The 25122-nt window shown below is 40.5% G+C and overlaps 1 long non-coding RNA gene across 2 annotated transcripts in view; it reads left to right on the top strand.

Moving 5' to 3' along the window:
- LOC132651323 (uncharacterized) overlaps positions 1-21090 on the top strand; it is a 310782-nt gene extending 289692 nt beyond the window's left edge. The window contains exon 3 of one of the 2 annotated variants that reach the window (XR_009589062.1): positions 21011-21090. This is a non-coding gene — a long non-coding RNA (uncharacterized LOC132651323). The remainder of the gene's footprint in view (positions 1-21010) is intronic. The other variant, XR_009589061.1, reaches the window with a different exon arrangement.
- Positions 21091-25122: the final 4032 nt, after the last annotated feature.

Here is a 25122-nt window from a genome sequence, read left to right as displayed (position 1 = left end):
GTATTGTGGTTATTACTCATGCTATTATTTGGTTAGGGTCCCCTGTAGCCCACCCTGACCTGAAACTAAACAGCTATAAGATGACCTTGAATATCTGCTCCACCTCTTATCAACTGAGCTACACCCCTAATCCCTCAAACTTCTTGTATTGAACCATAGGTGACTTCAACAAGGAAGTGGACCGAACCTGAAAGGAGAAGGCTTGGCTGCACTGAGCTCCTGCATCTGTGCCAGTGTACTGACACTTTCCAAGAATACCCACCTGAGCACCTTGGCACATGGTTCATTAGCCTGGCTGCACTTATGAAATTGTCACCTGAGAACTAAGCCAATTCTTTTTCTTTTTCTTTTTTTAAGATTTATTTTTTTATTTATACAGTGTTCTGCCTGCATGTGTGACAGCAGGCCAGAAGAGGGCACCAGATTTCATTATAGATGGTCATGAGCCACCATGTGGTTGCTGGGAATTGAATTCAAGACCTTTGGAAGAGCAGTCATTGCTTTTTAACCTCTGAGCTATCTCTCCAGCCCAGCCAATTCATTTTAGGCGAGGTCTCAGACTGGCAACTCCAAGAATTTTGTTAGAAAATCTTAGAAAGCACATGTATGATTGTGGTTTGCTTGGGTGGGGATGCAATACCAGGATCACATGACCCTCATAGACCACCAGAAGACGACTTGATGCAGGAGCAAGAGAGCTTTATTACAAGAGTGATTGAACTCGGGGGGCCCAAGTCTCATTGACACAGCAGTAGAGATCTGGGACCTTGAGCCCTGAGTGAGCAGGGGTTTTAAAGGGAAAGACTCTAAGCAGGTGGTTTTCATAACAGCAAGCAGAGGGATATATGTTTCCATGAGAGAAAGCAGGGGAGTCCATGCCTTGATGCTACAGAATTGGGTAGAAGCCATAGAGGAGAGGTGACCATTTACATGATCACAATTACCTGGGAGATTGTCTCTATTTTTTACTAAACATTTATTCTGTCATATTTCCTGGAGGCCATTGCTTGGAGAGCTAACTTTGTATTCTGCCAGGTGCACATTCTGTGATATTTCCTGGTACCTGAGTTAAGCTCCTGGTCAAGATGGTGCCTTATTTCAAAATGGAGTCACACATGTAACTTAAACTCCTCAGGGAACTTCTGTCTATGTGTTCTCCAAAGTACAAAAGGACTTAAGTGGAGGGTGCAGTAGAGGGATAGATGAAGAATTCACCATGTCTGGGGATCTACCCCTCCCCCACTGAAAATGAGTTGATTTACTTAATCACCAGTACAAGAAAAAAATAGCCAGAATGTATTTTAAGTTCAAGACCTAAAAGTGAGGCTGCAGGGGTCCTTTTGGCAATGCTTTTGCAGCATTGCATCAATTCACTTGCAATGTTTGTAAATTACACTGAGCAATGAAGGAAAGGAATGGGAGGAAAGTGAAGGGGAGAAGAGGGTAGGGGAATGGAGCGGGAGGGAAGGAACATGTTCAAAATCTTCCTGGCAAGAAAACAAAAAGGAAAAAAATCCTGCTTAATGAATTTCCACCTTTTGTGTGTCCAAGAATTCTTAAGTTGTGTTTATTTGTACATCTTTTCATATTTACATATATGATGAAAAAGCTTGCTGAATAATCGTGTTTCAATGTCTTCCTTACATTTCAACTGAATTATTTTGGGGCCCTAAATCTAGACCTAATTCTTATCAATATTTGGAGGTTTTGCTTGTTTTGAATATGTTGTTTTATTTTCTTAGTTAATAGTGTGTCCACAATCCATTACACCAGGGTCATCATACTTGGGTCTCTAGAAAAGGAACGAAAACCAATAAACAGTACTAATAATGTTAGTGACTAAAATGAAAGTACCTGAGTGCATTGTACAATGATCTCAGATGATCTTTTCAGACAGGTCATTTTATGATGAAATCTTTTTTTCATGAGGAACAAACTGCCTGTTAAGCTTAGGGCTTGTTTACAGCATGCTCTTGAAAACAAGGTTCAAGATGAATCCTGAAGTCATAACATCTAATGATGTACAGAGAGAACACAATCAGCTTTGCGGATATGGTCTCCTAGTGATAAGTATGGCAGGGTGCAAAGCCCAGAACATTTTCTGAGGACCTGACCTCTCATAAAACCTAATGAAAATATAGATTCTTCTCAGAAAATGAACATGTACATAAAACCAATTATGTATAAAACATGTATACAGTGAATGTCAGGAGAAGGACCAGGATAAAACTAACAACAAATAAGTAGCACTGTTGTTGTACCTGTAATTTCTATTTATCTGGAAGGCAGAAACAGGAAGACTGTTAACCCCTGTATTTAAGGCAGAGCATCTGCATAAAGAAAAGCAATGCTTTGCTTCTCCTGTTCCTTTTCTTCCTCCTCTTCTTCCTCCTCTTTCTTTACCTCATATATGTGAAGGAAATGTTCTACCTCTGACCTGTATTTCTAGCTTCTATACAAAACAGACAGATACAAATAGTCTTTGCATATGATAAAGCCATATGGTAAACCTCACTAAAGCTTAAAGGAAGTAACTTGTTATGGGATAAATGAAAGAGAACACAGTGAAGGCAACAGACATAGAGGCTGTCCTACTAACAGCAGAAACAGAACAAAGATAAAAAATATTTCCAGAGAAGTTTATTACAGATGGCACAATGGCTGTCATTAACAAATAAAATGCTAAGTGCTCCCATCCTCTAGGTGGGAATTCTGTATTACTATCAGATTATGAAACCTTTGTTAATAGCATTTACTGTTTAAAATGCTATTTGTCCTTCTGCAGACAGTTACTGTTTGTGAATTAGGTACTCAATACTGTGCTAAGTCCTGAACACACAAAAATGATTCATGCAAACATCATTTTTTTTCTCTATAAGCTTACAGTCTTGTGGGGTTATCCACCAAAAATAAACCTATAGACCATGCATAGAAATATGTACATCACTATAAATTACACTATGTAATCTAAAGAAAAGCAAGAGCTACTTAACACCCCCAAACAAAACACAACAAAACATTCTCTGCTTTTTTTTTTCCGAGTTCCTAGCATGTTCATGGTCGCTGTCAATCTTCTCTAGTTCCTGTTTCAGGGAATTTGATGCCATTAGACCTCCTGGGATATAAGGCACACATGTGGTACACTTAGATTCATACAAGTAAAATACTCTTACCACTGATCTACACAAAATTTAAAAATACTCCCCTTCAAAAAAGGAGGTCAGCAGGCATAGTGGCACCCACTGGATCTCTGTGTGTTTGAGGCCATCCTTGTCTACAGAGCGAGTCCAGACCAGCTAAAGCTACACAGGGAAAAACTGTCTTGAAAAGCAAAACAACAACAACAACAAAACAAAGCAAAACAATACAAAAATAAACAAGATCATAAAGCAAGTGTGTTGACACATGCCTCTAAATGGAGCATCAGGAAGGTCAGGAATGAAGGTCAACCTGGACTATAAGAAACTCTGTCTCAAAAACAAAATAGCAATAGCAACAACAAAACAGCACAAGAATCTGAGTGTCTGGGAAGCTTTTGGACATTGAAATTTTTTATCTTAATTCCTGGCTACATAGGACGCTATTGAGGAGTGTAGTTGTTTGAATGATATGTTTGAAAATATGGTCCCCAGTTGATGGATCTGTTTTAGAAAAATTAGCAAGTATGCTCTTGCTGAAGAGGTGTGTCACTGTGGGTGGGCTTTGAAGTTTTAAAATCCCACACCATTCTCAGTTAGCTCTTTGCCTCATACTTATAGATCAGGATGTAGGCTCACAGCCACTGTTCTCTCTGGTTCTCTGCCTGCCATTTCTGTTTGCCACTATGGTCCTTTCCATGATGGTCATGGACTTACCCTCTGAAACTCTAGGTACCCAACCAATTGTAGGTACTTGAGGTAAGCAGCCTTGGTCATGATATCTTAGCACAGTGATAGAAAAGTAACTAAGGCAAGGGGTTTGAAAACAGGAGAGAAATGCTTGGAGGTACACTTATCTCAAAGATCCTTTTGTCCCGTAAAATTAATAGTAAAATTCAGGCCTCACAGCATCCCGACCCAGAATGCAGAACCTACTCGGGTGGGGCGGGGAGGGGCTTGCCTGAGGCGCAGCACAGGCGCACTGCGCGCCTCCATTGTCAAGGATGATGCAAGCGCCATTGCTATGGCTACAGACGCTGAGCTCATCCCGGGCCTGGTGGGCGACAGCGTCGAGGGCAGCGACGGGAACCCGCTTCCCGGGCGCGGTGGCGGCGGTCGTGGCACAACTTCATTGTGGTAGGCTGAGACCAGGAGAAGCCAGGTAAGGTTGTGGGGCGGGCGCAGCCTTGGGCTCCGCCTCCGCCCCCGCCCCTGGGCTCCCGCCTCCACCCCCGGGCTCCACCCCCTGGCTGGGCTCCTCCCCCACCTCTGCCTCTGGGCTCCGCCTCCTCCCCCAGCAGCCATCCAGTGGGCTAGGTGGTGCTGGGGCAGGCATCCCAGCTGTGAGGTGGGGAGGGGAGAGCATTGGGTCCCGCGGCCTAGGAGCGGCAGGTCCACGGGTGTTGGCCATCGCAGAGCGGTTGACCCTGGCTGGCTGTGGGCATGTGTGAGGGACCCGCAGAATGGCAGTCGGGGGTGAGGCTGGGGCTGTGCAGTTGTAGGCTGGCGGGCTGGGCAGGTCGGGAGAGCCTGCCCAGGTCTGCCAAGAGCTTCTGTGGATGCTGCTGGTACCTGGGACTGCGCCCTCGGGCAGCAGGAGTTGGGAGGGCAGGAGCACACTATGTGGAGTTCCTAGGGATACACTTGTGCCCTGCATCCTGAGGAAGAGTGATACTGGGGCCAGTCCTCCCGGAAAGGAAGTGCAGAGAGTCCGGTGTTGCCTCCTGCCTGGCCTGGGGCAGGTGGGGTGGGGGATTCTGGACATCCCAGTGGAATGAACACTTGCTGCTTGGAAAGGCCACAGGATCCTTGCACCTTGAAACATTTCTAGGACTATTGTTTCAGGATCTATGTGCTGGCATTCCAGAATGAAATGACTCTTCTTAAGTAAAGCCAGCCAGCCAACCACTGCAGGTGCTCTCTCTCACCTAGCTTTCAAGTGATTTGATTGTTCTCTTTATTCCATAAGAGAATTCATCTTAAGGCACAGTTTGGTATATACATTGCTGTTTATACTTTGATGGACTTGCACAACCAGGAGTATACAGGGTTCATTCGGGCTTATTTTCCTATATGTATTTCTTTGTATTGCTATGTGTAGATAATCAGGATTTAATAACAAGGTTACTGTAGGGCTGGGAAAGATCTTTTATTTCAGGTTTATTTCAGTTTTACACTTGCAAGGAATTTTAGTTACCAGCCCTGCAGCCCCTTGTCTCAGGAAGTACTTAGGTTGTGTTTGGATGATTGTTCGTCGTTGGTAGCACTGGTGTACTAATGTTCTACTCATCTCTTTATTAGTTATTCATCCCTAAGAAATTGTTTAAGAGAAGGGACACTTCACATTTTTTTCTCACTATTACCTAATTGAGGTCATTTAAGAAAATCGCTTGCAGGTCAGTAGGATGGCTTAGCAGATAAAGGCTCCTGCTGGGCAAGCCTGGAGACCTAAGTTCGATCCCTGAATTCCTGAAAAGGTGGAAGGCAAAAATGATTGCACAGTTGTCTTCTGATCTTCCCATGTGACCTTCACTAGTATTCATCCTTTACCCACATCATGAACACTCTCTCCCCCACACACATACACAATAAAAAAGAAGACTGTGGGCTGTATTTAGAGAATCTTCTTGCTGCTCCAAAATGTCATGTCATTTCACTTTTCAGTCTCTTACAGACATAGTCTTACCCAGACTGCCAGTGTGGAGAATCAGCTTTGTTTTTATCTTGTTCAGTTTTCAGTTACATTGTTCTTCTCCTTACAACTATTTTATTTAGTTTAGTCTTTTGACACAAATTCTCTCTACAGAGACCTGGTTGTCCTGGGCTTCCCTATGTAGACCAGGCTGGCCTTGAACTTACAGAGATCTGCCTTCCTCTGCCTCCCAAGTGCTGGAGTTACAGACCACGCACAACTTCCCCACAACAATTTTGAAACAATAACAAACTTGAATATAGTTCCAAGTATGTACAGTTAATTGTTGTTGTTGTACTCCCAGCAGTGAGGCTAGGCCCAACACCAGTTATCCCACTGGATGGCTGCTGGGGGCGGTGACCCAGAGGCAATGTGGGAGGAGCCCGGGCCAGGGGCGGAGGTGGAACCCGGGGGCGGGGATGGGGAGGAGACAGGGGAGGGAGGAGGGAGGCGGAGCCTGGGGTGGAGGCAGAGCCTGGGTGGGCGGAGGCGGAGCCCAGGCGGCGCTCCACAGCCTTACCAGCCTTCAGGTCTCAGCCTACCATGATGAAGTAGTCCAGTAGGTGTGGCAAGACCACCGCCACCGCGCCCAGGAAGAGGGTTCCCATAGCCAACCCTCGCCACCTCCGTCCACCAGGCCCGGGAGGGGCTCTGCGTTTTCCCTTCGGCGTCTGTAGCCATAGCAATGGCGCTTCCCTCAGTTTGACAATGGAGGCGCTCACCGCGCCTGCACTGAGCCTCGCTCAAGCCCCTCCCCCGCCCCACCCGAGAGGATAGACCTGGTTTGGGACGCTCTGGGCCCTGAAATTTCTGAAATCTTACTATTAATTTGACAGGACAAAAGGATCTTTGAGATAAATGTACATCAAAGCATTTCTCTCCTGTTTTCAAACCCCTTGTCTTAGCTACTTTTCTATCACTGTGCTAAAATATCATGACCAAGGCTGCTTATAGAAGAAACATTTGGTTGGGTACCTAGAGTTTCAGAGGGTCAGTCCATGACCATCATGAAAGGGACCATGGTGGCAGACTGGAATGGCAGGCAGAGAACCAGAGAGAACAGTGGCTGTGACCCTACATCCTGATTTACAAGTATGAGGCAAAGAGCTAACTGAGAATGGTGTGAGATTAAAAACCTCAAAGCCCACCCACAGTGACACACCTCTTCAACAAGATCACACTTCCTAATTTTTCCAAAACAGTTCCTCCAAATGGGGACCAGATTTTCAAACATATCATTCAAACAACTATACTCCTCAATTGCTTCATATGTAGCCAGGAAATAAGTTAAAAAAATTCAATGTAGAAAAGCATCCCAGGCACTCAGATTCTTGTGTTGTCTTGTTGTTGTTGCTGCTCTTTTGTTTTTGAGACAGTTTCAAATAGTCCAGGTTGACCTTTATTCCTGACCTTCCTGATGCTCCATTTATAGGCATGTTTCACCACACTTGATTTATGATCTTGTTTGTTTGTTTGTTTTGTTTTGCTTTTCAAGACAGGGTTTCCTGTGTAGCTTTGGCTCTGTAGACCAGGATGGCCTCAAACTCACAGAGATCCGGTGTGTCTGACCTCTTCTTCTTCTTCTTCTTCTTCTTCTTCTTCTTCTTCTTCTTCTTCTTCTTTTTTTTTTGAAGGAGGTATTTTTATCTTTTGAATAGATGAGTAATAAGAGTATTTTACTTGCATGTATATTAGCATACCACATGAGTGCCTTATATTCCAGGTCATATAGCATCAAATTCCCTAAATGAGGAGGTAGAGAAGATTGTCAGCCATCATGTACATGCTAGGAACTCTGGGAAAAAAAAGAGAGAATGTTTTGTTTTAAGATTTATTATTTATTATGTATACAATGTTGTGTTTGCATATACAACTGCATGACAGCAGAGGGCACCAGATTTCATTATAGACGGTTGTGAGCCACCATGTGGTTCCTGGGAATTGAACTCATGACGTCTGGAAAAGCAGCCAGTGCTCTTAACCTCTGAGCCATCTTTCCAGCCCCACAGAAAGTATTTTTCATCACTAAGCTATGTCTTCAGCCCCGCTGGCTTCCTTTTTTAATCTTTATTATTATTATTATTATTATTATTATTATTATTTTATCTATTTCTTCTTCCCTATTATATTCCAAACAAATTCACCTTCTTTCATTTCCTCTACTGAACTAAAATGTTCTCACCTCTGGGCCCTTGAATACATATATTCTTTATACCTTCTGGGGTGTTAGGTCCCCCTTGCTTTTCTTTAGGTTTCATAGTGGATTTTATTGTGATGTATACATTTCTATGCGTGGTCTATACGTTTGTTTATGGTGGATTACCCCACAAGGCTGTAAGCTTCTAGAGAAAGAATGATGTTTGCATCAATCATTTTTGTGTGTTCAGGACTTAGCACAATATTGGGTACCTAATTCACAAACAGTAACTATCTGTGGAAGGACAAATAACCTTTTAAACAGTAAATACCTTTAACAAAGTCTTCATAATCTGATAGTAATACAGAATTCTCACCTAGAGGATGGGAGCATGTTGCATTTTTTTTTATTAATGCCAGCCATTGTGATTTCTGTAATAAACTTCTTCTGAAGTCTTTTTATCTTTTTCTGTTACTGCTGTTAATAGGACAGCCTCCTCTATGCCTGATGCCTTCTCTGTGTTCTCTTTCATTTATCCCATAACAAGTTACTTTCTTTAAGCTTTGGTGAGCTTTAGCATCTGGCTTTATTATACTCAAAGACTATGTGTATCTGCCTGTTTTATACAGAAGCTAGGAACACAGCTCAGCGGTAGAAAATTTGCTTTACATATAGGAGGTAAGGAAGGAGGAGGAAGGGGAGGAGAAAAAAAGGAACAGGAGATGCAAAGCATTGCTTTTCTTTATGCAGATGCACTACCTTAAATACAGGGGTTAACAGTCATCCTGTCTCTTCCTTCCAAACAAGATAGACATTCCAGATACAGCAACAGTGAGACTTATTTGGCATTAGTTTTTTAACCTCGTCCCTAACCTGACATTTACTCTGTACCTGCTTTATATGTGGTTGGTTTTATGTACATGTTCATTTTTTAGGAATAATCTATATTTTCATTAGGTTTTATGAGAAGTCATATCTTCAGAAAAAGTCATATCTTCAGAAATTGTCCTGTGCTTTGCATCCTAACATACTTATCCCTAGGAGACCATATCTGCAAAGGTGACTATGTCCTCTCTGTACATCATTTGATGTTATGACTTCAGGATGCATCTTGAACCTTGTTTTCAAGAGAATGTTGTAAACAAGGCTTAAGCTTAACAGGCATTTGTGCCTCATGAAAAAAATTTCATCATAAAATGTCCTGTCTGAAAAGAGCATCTGAGATCATTGTACAATGCACTCAGTTACTTTCATTTTAGTCATTAACATTATTAGTACTGTTTACTGTTTTTCATTACTTTGCTAGAGACCCAAATATGATGACTCTGGTGTAAGAGACTGTGTACACACTGTTAACTAAGAAAATAAAACCACACATTAAAAATAAGTAAAACCTCCAAATATTGTTAAGAATTATGTTTACATTTCGGGCTCAAAAATAATTCAGTTGAAATGTGAGAAAGACATTGAAACACCATTATTCAGCAAGCATTAAGAGTATATATATATATATATATATATATATATGTATATACATGTAAATATACTAAACACAACTTAAGAATTCTTGGCATACGGTATATACTCACTCATACAGATATAGGATAAACCTACTAAAATCTGTACATCTAAAGAAACTAATCAAGAGGGAGGATCCTGACTAAAATGCTCAATCCCTATCCTGTAAGGCAAAGAGGATAGACATCAGAAGAAGAAGAAAACAGGAAACAAGTTAGGAACCTGCCACAGAGGGCCTTTAAAGGCTCTGCCCTGCAGACTATCAAAGCAGATGCTGAGACTTATGGCCAACTGCTAGGCAGAGTGCATGAAATCTTATGAAAGAAGTGGGAGGAAATAGTAAGATCTTGAGAGGACAGGAACTCCACAAGGAGAGCAACAGAACCAGAAAATTTGAACAGAGGAGTCTTTCCAGAGATTCATACTCCAACCAAGGAGTATGAGTTCTAGGTTATGATAACCTAGAACCCTGCACAGATGTAGCCCATGGCACTTCAGTATCCAAGTGGGTTACATAGTAATGGGAAGAGGGACTGCCTGTGACATAAACTGATTGGTTTATTGCTCTGTTGATTACCTCCTCCTTACCAGGCCACAGAAGATGACAATGCAGCCACTCTTGATGAGCTCTGATAGACTAAGTTCAGAAGAAAAGAGAGGGGGTCTTCCCTATCAGTGGACATGGGGAGGGACATGCATAAAGAAAGGAAAAGGTAGATTGGATTAGGAGGGGAGGAGGGAGGGGTATATGGGGGATACAAAGTGAATAAAGTATAATTAATAAAAGTTAAAAAAATTAAAAATATTTAACACCAAAAATAAATAAATAATAAAAAAAAGAATTCTTGGGCACACACACAGAAGGTGGAACTTCATTAAGCATGATTTTTTTTCCTTTTTGTTTTCTTTCCAGGAAAAGTTTGAACATGTTCCTCCCCTCTCCTCCTTTTTGTTCGCCTCCCCTCCCCTCTCCTTCCTTGCCTTACTTGCTCAGTGTGAATTTACAAACATTGTACTTGAATGGCTGCAATTCTGATTCTGTGAAAGCATTGCCAAAAGGACCCCTGCAACCTCACTTCCAAACCTTGAACCCAAAATGTATTCTAGCTATTGTTTTTTCTTGCACTGGTGATTAAGTAAAGCAACTCATTTTCTGGGGGGTTAGATACCAAGACATGGTGAATTCCTCATCTACCCCTCCTCTTTCCCCATGCTTATGTCCTTTAGCACTTTGGGGAGCACATTGACAGAGGTTCCCCACCCATGCAAACCACAATCATACATGTGCTTTCTAAGATTTTCTAACAATTTTTTCTAATTGCCAGTCTGAGACCTCGCCTAAAAAATAATCGGCTTGGTTCTCAGGTGACAATCTCTTAAGTGCAGCCAGGCAAATAAGGCAAGTGCCAAAGCACTCAGATGGGTATCCTTGGCACATTACCAGTACACTGACACAGACACAGGAGCCCAGTGGAGTGAAGCCTTCCCCATTTGGGTTCAGTTCACTTCCTTTTTTTATTAATTACACTTTATTATCTTGTATCCCCCCATAAACCCCTCCCTCCTTTCCTCCCGGTCCCACCCTCCCTCCCCTTTCTGCATGCATGCCCCTTCCCAAGTCCACTGATAGGGGAGGTTCTCCTCTCCTTTCTGGTCTTAGTCTATCAGATCACATAAGGAGTGGCTGCATTGTCATCTTCTGTAGCCTGGTAAGGCTGCTCCCCCCTCAGGGGGAGGTGATCAAAGAACAGGCCAATCAGATTATGTCAGAGGCAGTCCCTCTTCCCATTACTATGGAACCCACATGGACACTGAACTGCCATGGGCTACATCTGTGCAGGGGTTCTAGGTTATCTCCATGAATTGTCCTTGGTTGGAGTATGAGTCTCTGGGAAGTTCCCTGTGTTCAAATTTTCTGGTTCTGTTGTGCTCCTTGTGGAGTCCCTGTCCTCTCCAGCTCTTACTATTTCCCACTTCTTACATAAAATTCCATTCATTCTGCCCAACAGTTGGCCATCAGTCTCAGCATCTGCTTTGATAGTCTGCAGGGAAGAGGCTTTCAGAGGCCGTCTGTGGTAGATTCCTAGTTTGTTTCCTGTTTTCTTCTTCTGGCTTTCAGAGGCCCTCTGTAGCAGGTTCCTAGGTTGTTTCCTGTTTTTTTCTTCTTCTGATGTCCATCCTCTTTGCCTTTCAGGATGGGGATTGAGCATTTTAGTCAGGCTCCTCTCTCTTAATTAGTTTCTTTAGATGTACAGATTTTAGTAGGTTTATCCTATGTTATAAGTATATACGAGTGAATATATACCATGTGTGTCTTTCTACTTCTGGGACAACTCACTCAGGATGATCCTTTCCAAGTCCCACCATTTACCTGTAAATTTCATGATTTCCTTGTTTTTAAGTGCACAGTAATACTCCATTTTGTGCATGTACCACAATTTCTGTATCCATCCTTCAGTTGAGGGGCATCTGGGCTGTTTCCAGCTTCTGGCTATTACAAATAAAGCTGCTGCAAACATGGTTGAGCAAATGTCCTTATTGTGTACTTGAGCCTCTTTTGGATATATGCCTAGTAGGGGTATGGCTGGATCTTGAGGAAGCGCTATTCCTTTTTGTCTAAGAAATCAGCAGCTGGATTTCCAGAGTGGTTGTACAAGTTTACATTTCTACCAGCAGTGGAGGAGGGTTCCCCTTTCTCCACAACCTCTCCAGCATGTGTTGTCACTTTAGTTTTTCATCTTGGCCATTCTGATGGGTGTAAGGTGAAGTCTCAGGGTCGTTTTGATTTGCATTTCCCTAATAGCTAAAGACGTTGAACATTTCTTTAAGTGTTTCTCTGTCATTTGATATTCCTCTACATTGAGTTCTCTGTTTAGCTCTATTCCCCATTTTTTAATTGCATTACTTGGTTTGCTGCTTTTCAGCTTCTTTAGTTCTTTATATATACTGGATATTAGCCCTCTGTCAGATAAAGGGTTGGTGAAGAATCTTTCCCAATCTGTCCCCTAACGTGACCTTGCCTCTCCACTCAACTCCCACTTTTCCTTATAGTTGAACCAACTGCATTGATTGTTCCTGGTACTTGAGGATAGCATGGGATATTATGATTGGGCTTTCAGTCATTTACAGGCTTTTACAATGTATAATAAAGTTAGATCTGCCCCTTTTAGTCTTGTCTCTGGTGTTTGATTCGCAGGATTCTGCATGGGCTCTGTTGCCACTCATTCCAGTTCCCCATGGTTCCTGATTCCTATATTTATGTAAATACTGGCAATCAGGACTAGTTATTTACAAGACCAGCAAAACCTCTTCACTGCTGAGCCAACTCTCACGCCCTATGTTGCCTATTTTTGATCAACATTTACATTGCTGATGCTTTCATCTGTTATTTGTAACTGTTTAAATATAGATTTCATTTTAGGAAGATCATATCAATGTTACAATTTAAAGTGAGGCACTTCAAGTTTCTAGAAGGTATGTACATAACTAGAGGGAATGAATAGCTCTGTGTAGAAACTTGATCAAAGAGCTGTCAGTTCTTTCTATCTATTGTTTGTTTGATTAATTTTGGCAGAGTATTCTGTGCCCCTGACTATTCTGGGACTCATTGCATAGACCAGGCTACCGTCCAACTCTATGAGATATACCTGCCTCTGCCTCCTGAGGGTTATTGGAATTAAAGGCATGACAAAATACACCCAGCTTACCCATTGTTTTTATACTTAGGAACTGTTCATACAATTTCTCTGAGATGGGCTAAGCACAGTTGATCTGTTTAATTGTCTCCCCTTCTTTATGTCTATTAATTAGCGTTTCTCTTACAAGGCTACATCATGTTTTTGAATTTTTAAATTTATTTTTATTAATTACAGTTTATTCATTCTGTATCCCCCTTGTAGTTCCCTCCCACCTCCCCTCCTAATCCCACCCTCCCTCCATCTCTCCCAGCAGTGCCCCTTCCCCAGTCCACTGATAAGGGAGGTCCACCTCCCCTTCCCTCTGATTCTAGTCTTTAAGGACTAGTCAGGAGTGGCTGCAGTATATTCCACTGTGGCCTGGTAAGGCTAGGTGTGGGGAATACATCTGCAAGGTAAGCACTCAGGAGGCAGAGGCAGGAGGATCACATTTCCAAAATTTTTAAAGATTTATTTACTATTTATACAACATCTGCCTGCACACTTGATCTCTGTATAGATGCTTGTGAGCCACCATGTGGTTGCTTGGAATTGAACTCATGGTCTTTGGAAGAATACCGAGTAGTGCCCTTAACTTCTGAGCCACCTCTCCAGCATCATCCAAAAACATTAAGAAGGAATTTAAGGTATTAATTTGTTCATGGTGCTTTCTTTCTTTCCTACTTTCTTTCTTCTGATTTATTAGCTTATTTATTTATTTATTTATCTATTTACTTATTTTACAGTGTTCTGCCTGCATGTACCACTGCAAGCCATAAGAGGGCATGAGATCTCTCTATAGATGGTTGTGAGCCACCATGTAGTTGCTGGGAATTGAAGTCAGGACCTTTACAAGAGCAGCCAATGCTCTTAACATCTGAGCTACCTCTCTAGCCCTGGTCTCACTTTACTTCATGTTACTTAAATTTCTAAAACATAAATGATGTGTTACGAACATGTGTAGAAGGAGGCATTTTTTTTCAAGGAAGAAAATGAAAAGATGATTAACAAATGTCTTAATGATTCTTTACTATGGTCACACATAAGTTTGAATACTGTCGAGTATATCTCAACAGTTTATGTCACCATGTGGTGAATCAAATTTATCATTGTGTTTTCAGGATGGTGTTTTTACTCATGACCACTAGGAGGCTGTATGCTGCCTTAGCTGAGCTAATAAATTGCGCCTTTTCATCAGGAAGTGGGGAGGCCAACCTTGAACTTGTGATCCTCCTGTCTCAGCCTTCTGAATGCTGGGGTTCAAAGCTTGGGCCGCTAAAGTAAGAATACTGAAGCAGATGGTATATTTATCTGTTTGTGATGATTATCACCTTTTAAGATTTCCAAACTTGATATGTTTAATCTATCTCACACATTTAATAAGATATTAAAATGTATCACTCTGCCATGTCAGGCAACCCCTAACCAACTGAAATTCCAATTCCAGGGAATCCACTGTCCTCTTCTATCCTCCAGGGACACACACACACACACACACACACACATGAACCAATGTGTCTTTTTAAAAGTAAATGTGTAATCGGCATCACAACCAGAAAAGCGCATTTTGAAGAGATGCAGCTGAGAAGCACCGTGATAATGTGACCTTGATGTGCAGAATATTTCCTCAAGTTGTTTCATACCATTCTTCTTCAGTAGAAGGTGTTCACATGTTCTCTATACAAAATAAAAATAGAACCCTGTGTCTCCCCCTAGCCCTTGCCCCATGGGTCTTCTGTAGTTTCTCCTGCCATCTTTGACTTCTTTTGTTTTCAACCCATTAAGAATTTCTTATAATGGAGATTTAAATATTGAAATAAAATCAATATTTAAATCTTTCTTCCATCCGCCATTAACTCTACTGTGTGCCTTCCTTGTGAAAGGAACCCTGCAAACTGCCTGCAGGCATGACTCTGATGTTTGGTTTATTATTATTATTATTATTATTATTATTATTATTATTATTTTGTATTTTTTGGACAAGGTTTCTCTGTGTATCCCTGGCTGTCTTGGACTTGCTCTGTACGCCAGGCTGGCCTCAAACTCAGAAACATCTTCTTGCCTCTGCCTCTCCAGTGCTGGGATTAAAGTTCTGTGCCACCATGCTTGGCAGCATGCTCTTATAGCCTGGTTAAAGTCATACTATGTAACTTAGAACATGTCTAGACATGTGAGTGTGATGAGCTGGCAGGGGATGCAAGCCCTTGTTTTTGGAGACAGGGTTTCTCTGTGTGGTCTTTCATGTCCTGGACTTGCTTTACAAACCTGCATGTCCTGGAACTGACACCTGCCTCTGCTTGCCCCACTGATGGTCACAGGTGTGTGACACCACACCTGGCTTCTTGTTATAATCATTAAAAATGATTTATAATCTCTGTGTATGTGTCTGCCTTTTTGAGACCAGCCCTGTTTTGAGTAGGAGAGTTGGCACTCCGTAACAGAAAGGAGTCAAGTCCGCCTACCCTAAGCACAAGGTACTCTACTCTCAACCGCTGAGTCAGTGAGGGTGTGGGCCCTATAGCTTGTAATAAAAAGATCCTCATGTGTTCTGCAATGGATTCAACTCCTGGTGGTCTTTTGTGGTCTCGTGAACTGAGCACATCTGAGGTAGTCACACGAAGTATTTCTACTATAAGAACAGCCATAAATTCTCTCAGTTATACCTTACAAAAGTGGGTTATGGCAGAGCATAGAAAACTCAGCTATGGGCCTCCAGTGCCATCAGGTAAAATTCTTAACACCGGGTCTGGTAGAAGTTCGTGTTACAGTTAGCACAACTGTACAGGTATTCCTCAGTCCTAGTAGAGTAGGTCCACCAAAGAGGCTGGCAAAGAATGGCCAATAAGGGCTAAAGATGGCCCAACACAAATCGTTATTAGGCTCTGGACATACCAACATCATCACATCACAGCAGATGAAGCAGCAGCAGCACCAGATAATCAAGATATGTCTTAGAATTCTGGGACCCTCAACAAAGGGTCAAGGCTTAGTAATCTACACAATGACCGGAACCCCCAGTAGTGATAACAAAGACCGACAGAGCTGTGCCAAAGCGATAACCAGAGGACCCTAAAAGGTGGGGCAGATCACTTGTTTGGGGAAGTGGCTTTATCTCATGGACACACACTTTCCTATTTCATGAAGAGGAAATTGTTAGGCTCCAGTTTTCCAGAAATCATTAAAATGATTTACACGTCTACTGTAATTAATAAAACAGCAAAGAAAGAACATGTGGGATACATGTGGGTGCAGTGATACAGATGTCCATTCACAAAGAAATACCATAAAAGCATGAAACCAGAAGCCATAATGTACACAAAGGAACAGTATATAAATATATGTGTGTGTGTGTGTGTGTGTGTGTGTGTATGTAGGCAGAAGTGTGTATATATATATATATATATATATATATATATATATATGTTTATATGGGTGTGTGTGTGTTTATATACATATAAAGCATTGAAAAACCACAAGTATACCCTTGAGCTTTTCTGTTGCCATCTGTTGCTGCTCATGGGACCTAGATGTTAGTCTGGTTTGTTGCCCCAATGAGACTTCCTTGGAGAAAACGAAGTTTTTCATTTATTATTATTATTAGTAGTAGTATTTAAAGAGGTAGAGAGTGTTCTTTTTGGAGTGAAACTTTATTTATGATTTGTGGTGTAGTTCTTTTTATTATAGAAGATTTTTTTTATTATTTGTACAGTATTCTGTCTGCATGCCAGAGGAAGTCGCCAAGTCTTACTATAGATGATTATGAGCTGCCACGTGGATGCTGGGAATCGAACTCAAAACCTTTGAAAAAACAGCTGGTGCTCTTAAGCTTTGTGCCATCACTCCAGCTCCCTTAATTTTTATTTTTATTTATTCATTTTACATCCCTGTCATAGACCCCTTCCTCCTCTCTTCCCAGGCCTACCCTCCCTGTTTCCCCTATCACCCCTCACCTGGCTCCTCAAAGAACAGGATCTGCCAACCCCATGTCCACCCATGTCAGCATATCAAGTCACATCAGGACTGAGAGCATCCTCTTCCCCTGTGGCCTGGCGAGGTAGCCCTGAAAGGGGAAAGTGATAGAAAAGCTAGCTTGTGGTTCAGGGCGCATTCTTATGTGTGTTGGTCCTGAAGTGTTTAAAAGGCATTGTTACCCTCCTGTCCTTCATCCCTTCTGGCACTTACACTCTGCACACAGAGTACCTTGAGCCCTTAGGGGTGAGAGTTTGCTGGAGACATCTCATTTAGGGTGGAATGGTCCAAGGCCTCTCTCTCTCTCTCTGCAGGTCAACTGGACATGGGCCTCTTTATTTGTTCCCATCTGATGCAGGAGGAAGTTTCCAATGATGTCCAAGCAAGGCACAGATCTGTGACTATGGCTGTTCTCCTTTAGAATAACTGTAGCATTTAGATTTCTCTTATATTCCTGGCGTGTGTAGACTCAGGCTCCTGGGTACCCAAGCAGTATTGGATCAAGGTTCCTTCTGATGGAGTAGGCCTCCTGAAACCCAATCAGATATTAGTTGGTAATTTCCATGACGTGTGTGCCACAAGCGCACCAGTAAATCATGTAGACAGGTCTCCATTGGAGAGTGAAGGCTGTATGGCTGGGTTGGTGTGTATTTTTCTCTTCCAGTGGCATGCAGTATATGTTCAAGTTCCAGTATAATGAACAGTAGTCCATACGGGGTGAAGGTTCTAAATAAGCCCAGCTGGGATTCTCTGTGTCCAATTACTTGTGGAGTTGTTGTTCTCAGCAATAGAATGTTATCATAGGTTAGGGAGAGCCAAAAGGGTGGACACAAGTTAGGTGGTCCCAGGCCTGCTTTGATCTAGCACAGAGTCTTCCAGAGTTCCGACCCCACAGGATTCAAGGAGAAGGCTGGCTCTCAAAATACTCCTTGCTCTATTCTTATTAAATTGAAATAAATAAATAGTATTAAATTAAGTACAGCATCTATGTAAAGCATTATTAAGTGACACATGCTTGCCACGAGAGGACACCACATCCCTTGACAGATGACCCTGTGGTCAGTGGGGATGGAACCAGGCACCTCGGGAAGAGAGAGGGATTCTCTGCTTCACAGAGCCCCCTGGCTGTTGGGATGACAGGCGTGAGACACTGGGTCCGGCGTTTGTTTCTTTATTTTTTTAAAATCCATTCATTCATTCATTCATTCATTCATTCTACAGCATTATGCCTGTGCACTAGAGAAGGGCACCAGATCTCATTATAGATGGTTTTGAGCCACCATGTGGCTGCTGGGAATTGAACTCAGGACCTTTGGAAGAGCAGCCAGCTCTGTTAACCTTTGAGACATCTTTCCAGCCTCCGTTTTTTTTTTTTTTTTTTTTTAATCTTTAAAACAGATTTATTATCTGTGTGAGTGCTTTTTTGCCTTCCAGAGACCAGCTCTGCTTTGACTGGGAGAGTCAAAATGACTAAAAATGGGGGGGGCAGAGACTCCAGAATCCCTTCTCCAGGGACCAGGGACCAGCCGGACTATGTAAGATCAGGAGAAATCAAAGGGCACATTTTTCCTTCGCACAAATGAGACTTCCAGCATCCGGGCCTGTTTACTTCCGGAAGCAGATAGGCGGGGCAATGGCATCAGGAATCCCGAATCCCTGAAAGCTCTGGATCCTGCAGACAGCCAGTGGTGAAGGATGGGGACATTTACATGACAACGGGAACCAGGGGAAACTCTGTGTGCAATGTGGCAACTGGAAAGGGCTTTGCAGGATATTTCTGGGTCCCCTGTATGTTTTCAGGGTTGATTGTTTGGTGTTGAATAACTAACTGATTTTATGCTCTTTCCTGGAAAGATTTTTTTTTCTCACACTCTCAGCTTTTATTAGTTCCCTACAGATTTTTTTTACATAGGATTAAAGACAACTGTTTCTTCCTGGACCACTTTTGCATGCTTATTGGCATTTTCTATTTTTCACTTCATGTTTGTGCAGGTATATTGATAAGCCTTTTTTTCTTTTTGTTTTTTATATTGGTTCATCTTATGGGTGTAGCTTCTGGTATTATTAGGAGACACACTACCAGAACATACTCTGATCCTCTGCCTTATATAATTTTTCATCATCTGTTCTGCATGGTATCTGAGCCTTAGATCTGGGAATTGTTTTGTAGATTTATCAGGTGTGAGTGTTCTCCAGAATTCTGCCTTGTGATTGGTTGTGTTTTTCAGTCATGATTGCTGTTGCAAAGGAAAGCTTCTTCTGACAGTGGTTACCTATACTTATCTGTGTTCATTATTAAAAATATTTAGGTTGTAACATGTAACATATTCATGCATGGACTTACATGTATTACAGGGATTTTATGTAGATAAATTCCCAGTATGATTGCTTAAAACCCTTTCACAAATATTTACTGTTATTTGTTCTGCTTCCTTCTTTCATATTTATCCACCTTGATAATTAGGGGACCTTCCCCACATTATCCCAATCAGATCAATTGTACCTGCCTTTTTATTACTTGCCCAACATTTTTTTCATGTTTCTACAGTTGTTCCATGGTGATACTCACATCTGAAACATGGGATCTAGATGCCCCAGTGTAGAGAATGAGAGATATTTGTCTTCTGAATATGGGTTACCTAAATTATAATTTTTCTACTTACAACTAATTATGTGTATGATATTTATCATGTTAAACATATTTATGGTTTTCCATTTCCTACCTATTGTGAACACAATAGCAATGAAGGTGACTGAGCAAGTATTTCTAGAGTGGGGTGCTGAGTCACTTTTATGTATGTCTAGGAAAGGAGAGCAGGGCCAGGTAGTAGATTTATTTTTTTTCTTTTAGAAAATTCTCTACTCTGATTTTTGGAATGGCTGAACTGTTTAAAAGACTGTCCCCCTTTCCAGAGATCTATTTTCATGCCTGTTCTATAGAAGAATCTCAAATACCACCAAAAGCCCTGTTATACTCCCCAAAATAAGAAATAAAACAAGTATTTAGTTCATGCACTGTTTATCTAAATTACTATCATGTAATTACATTTTGAATATTGTCCACAAATTAATAAGTAACATGAATATTTTACTAAAATTATTTCAGCAGCAGCTTCTATTCTGAAATAGAATGTCTGTGATTGTGAGACAATGTGAGGAGCTCTTATTTTTGTTTAAATATACATTTAAGAAAAAAGGTTACTTAAAAGTATGTAAATAATTTAATTTTAGTATACTAATGGGTTTTATTGGAAAACTAATACATCAAAAGGATCGATTTTTATTTGCAATTTTTTGTTTTTAATACATCTCAAAGAGTTCTTATCAGGTCTTAAGAGAATAATGTAGCACTTAGGGGAAAAGATGCATCCCAGAAGTCCTGCACTGGAGGCCAAAATGGAGAAGACTTCCACAGCCACCATGGCTTTCCCTTGGTGCTCTGGTAGACAGGGATGAAGGTGACCCAGACACTGCAGAACACCAGCATGCTGAATGTCAGGAACTTGGCCTCATTGAATGTGTCAGGCAGGTTCCTCACCAGAAAAGCCACAGTGAAACTGCCTAGGGCCAGGGACCCAAAGTAGGCCAGCACACAGTAGAAAGCAGTTACTGAGCCCTTGTTGCATAAAATGATGACTTGAGCATTTTCAGAGTGTGCATCTGTGTCAATATAGGGAGGTGAGGTTCCCAGCCAGACTCCACAGAGAATAAGTTGGATCAGGACACAGATGGGAATGACAGCATTATAGACACCTGAGACAAAGAATCTTCTCATTGTTCTCCCTGGTTTCATGACTCTAAAGGCCAGAATTACAGTTATAGTTTTTGCCAAAACGGTGGAAATAGCCAAGGTAAACACAAGTGCAAATGTTATTTGTTGCAGTATGCAGGAGGTTGTGTTTGGACGGCCAATGAAGAAAAAAGAGCAGAGGAAACAGAGGAGGATGGAGATGAGCAGGATGTAGCTGAGAGTCCGGTTATTGGCCTTAACAATGGCTGATTCTCGGTGTTTAAGAAAGATCCCCCAAACTGCAGTTGTGCTGACAGAGAAGCACAGAGCTGTGCAGGCCATAGCCATGCCCAGAGGATCTTCAAAGGACAAGAAGGTCAATCTCTTGGGCAGGCAATAGTTTCTCTCAGGGTTTGGGTACTCTTGACTTGAGCAAGGGATGCATGCCTGCTGATCTGAGGGGAGGAAGTGAATCAACATTTCAGCTTTTACAATTATTTAGTCATTGCACATTTAATTCATGAGAGTGCTTTCCATTTATAAGTGTAGCCTGGCATATTCTGCTTTCTGATAATGCCAAGGAAAGAACTCTTTATAATTCCCATTTTTACTCTTTATCTTCTTTAATAAACAATAAGCTTTCTGCTGAAGAATTTATCAGTTTCTGTAGGGCAGTGAAATATATATTAGTCATATTCAGATGCAGTGACACTATCAAGCAATCCTTCAAATGATTTTTTATATACTGTGAGTTTCTAAGTATGTATACAATACAAAGTATTTTGATCACTTCCATGTATAAAAAATACTCCATTAATTCCACCATTATGGGTTCTTCTCAATTTTCTTGTTACTCACAGTTTTAATGGATATTTGTTACCCCACTTCTATATATTTTTTCTAAGGTAACATGGGAATAAGTTATATCTGACCTCTATGGACTATGGAGCAATTCTGATTTGGCAGTAAATATACAACACTTGCATCAACAAACAGCAGCTATCTGCTCAGATCAACTAGTACCTATCTCAGATGTGGAAGTTTCAAATAAATTTCTATAGTCTTTGACATCCTTTGACTCAGGACAGGACTCAATATTTCATTATTAATTCCAAAATAATCCTGGGAATTGTTCTAATTTTCAGTCTTGTTCTTTCAGTAATATTCTGAAGACTGAAAAATGACCTACATGTCATATAATAGTGCCATAAATCTATAAATATTAAATCAAAAAGGGAGAATGACACAGCCATATTCACTGAAATTGTTGAGAGTCATGAAGCCAGCACAGTTGCTTGACACAATCCCAGATTGTTAGGATCACTGTTATTCTATATCTAACTCTTTTTCCATGTGTTGTATTACAGGGGACTTTCTGCAATATGATTCAATTTCTGTTTGTTTGTTTTTCCTACACAAAAGTTATGTTTGAGTCTTTTTTATGAAAAGCCTAAACTTAACTATATCTGTCCACAGTTTGGAATTCTTCTATAGGCCCTGGAGATCATTAAGCACAGACAAACAGATAGAGAGATGAGGCCATCATTTAAGGAGTTTTCTTGGGCTATATGCCCCTAAACAGTATATTGGTGCAGGGTAAACAAAGACAATATGCAAACCCTGAGAAGCCAAGAGATTTGTGTTAAAATTTATATTTCTTTTATTATAGGCTGAGAACTCCCTGTAAATGTTGTTTAAAGATATGAGGCAATGGAGCATACATTCCTGATGAAATAAAATTTAATAAATAAGAATTGACTAAAATAGACTAAATCTAATTTATAGCATAGATGATGATACATTTAGTAAAAGGAGTTGTTTATTATTATTTTCTATTCATAAAAGACAAGTTCATGTATTTTCTGTATCTCTGGACTGCAATCAGACTGCAATCATTCTGCAAACACTGCCAGCCTAAAAGCAGGCTGTAATATAGTAAATGTGTTTTCTTTTAAGGAGACATCCTTTGGATTCCTTAAAGTAAAGTTATTGAGCTAACAATAATATCTGTTCCTTTTGTATTTTTTAATTGCAACTGAACTTGTAACGCTGGATATGTAATTGAAAAAAATCATACACCCACTCTGAATCACTTGTGTAATCATTAGTCTGTGTTTGTACTGTGAAACTTGTATAGAGAAGTGCCTTGTGAGGACATCCTTTGTTAGAGCATCTGTAAGATATCTTAAGAGAACATCCTTATGGTATCTTGCAGGTACAATATTTAACCCATGAAAGCACTCTTCCTATTTCCTGCAGCAGTAGATTAACCTTCCCCCTTTCCTGCCTTCTCCCTATATAAGTTGGGTAAAAATTTTTAATAAACAGAAGCCTTGATCAGATGAACAGACTTGGCTTTCATTTCTTGCTTCTCTTGTTCCTTTTCCCCCCATTCCTTCCAATCTATCCACCTTAGGAACCCCATTGAAGCCCTGAGGGTCAGGGCAATCAAAGAAATAAAGTAATCAAAGATTTTCTATAATTCAATGAAAATGAAGACACAACATGCCCAAACTTATGGGACACAATGAAAGCAGTGCTTACAAGAAAGTTGATAGCACTCGGTGCTTCTTAAGGAAATTTGAGACATCTCATACAAGCAATCTAAGGTCACACCTGAAAGACCTAGAAACAAAACAACAAAAAAGATATAGACACACTGAAGAGGAGTAGATGGCTGGAAATAATCAAACTCAGTGCTAAAATCAATATACTAAAACCAAAGTGATTAAAAGAGCCAACAAAACCATTTTTTTACTTCTTTGAGAGAATCAACAGCATAGACAAGCCCTGAAACAAAGTAACAAAAGGCAGAAAGACAGTACTGAAATGAACAAAGTTGAAAATGAAAAGGGGACATAAGGACAGACACAAAGGAAATAAAAAAGAATCTTTAAGTGGTACTTCAAAAGCCTATACTTTACAAAAACTTTATATAGAATGCACAATTTTCTTGATAGATTCCACTTGCCAAAGTGAAATCAAGATCAAGTAAATAAATTAAATAGGCCTATCTCCCCTAAGTAAATAAAAAAGATATAGACACACTGAAGAGGAGTAGATGGCTGGAAATAATCAAACTCAGTGCTAAAATCAATATACTAAAACCAAAATGATTCAAAGAGCCAACAAAACCACTTTTTGATTTCTTTGAGAAAATCAACAGCATAGACAAGCCTTATAAAATTGCCTAAGGGTTGGCCTTTTATAGTTTAATAAATAATAATAGATTCTCATCATTATAATAATGCTTCTTCCTTATGACTTTTTATTTTTTTAATAAAATTTTTCATTTTTAAAATAACACATTTACCTCACTATACCTCTTTGTTCTTCTTTCCAGACAGACCTTCTCCTGGACCCACCTTATATTTAGTGTCTCTCAAATTCATGGACTCTTTCTCATTAAATGTTGTATTTGTGTCTTTGTCTTTTTATTCATAAATACTAATTGCTCATTCCATGTGATGTTACATGTATATGTTATCACATGGATGACAATAACCTTAAACAGGCAGCCATACTTTCATTTATGAAGACTGGCTTTTTCTGCTATTGTTGGTACTTGAAATGTCAACTTTTAAGTGTTTTAAATGCAGTTCCATTTCTTGTGTATTGAGGAAACAATTACACATCTACTTTTCCCGGAGTTACTTTCAGGCACTGATCATTACATTTGTTTATTACAGAAATATAATTCAATCTTGAACAACTGGATATCTCACATTCAATGGGTAGCCTAAAGCAAGTATCACTGGAAGAGTTGAGATGGCCATTTCATGAACCAAAAGGAAGAATTTTTAAGTAGGTTGATTTTGACACAATAGCAAGAGAACTGCCACTCAAACCTTCACACATCGTGTGGAATCAGCAGTGGTTACTAATGGATTCAGGGATGAGTGAAAGAGACATAGAGAAGAGCACTACATTATGATACCATGGTCACTTCTTAGCTTTCTGATTCTACATTCCCAAGCATGTAAGATATTAACATATAACATATAATATATATATCTTTGAGAAAAGATATTATTTTTATACCTGTCTGGTTGGAAATGTGCTGCTCTGGACAAAATACACAAGAAAAACAGCAGATAGGTCTCTCTTCTTGTGGAACTTTCAAGAATCCTGGACCACAGCTCTGTGAACATACAGATTGAGGAATCTGAGGGAAACACAGAAAAACTGGTAGTAATATTGTACATTAATTTAAAATAATTTAGGCTAAATAACTTAAATTCATATATCTTATGGAAATTCTATGT

Source organism: Meriones unguiculatus (assembly GCF_030254825.1).
Source record: "Meriones unguiculatus strain TT.TT164.6M chromosome 13 unlocalized genomic scaffold, Bangor_MerUng_6.1 Chr13_unordered_Scaffold_45, whole genome shotgun sequence".
Taxonomy (NCBI): Eukaryota; Metazoa; Chordata; class Mammalia; order Rodentia; family Muridae; genus Meriones; species Meriones unguiculatus.
The sequence above is the reverse complement of the archived record's forward strand: the minus strand, read 5'-3'. Positions and strand labels throughout refer to the sequence as shown.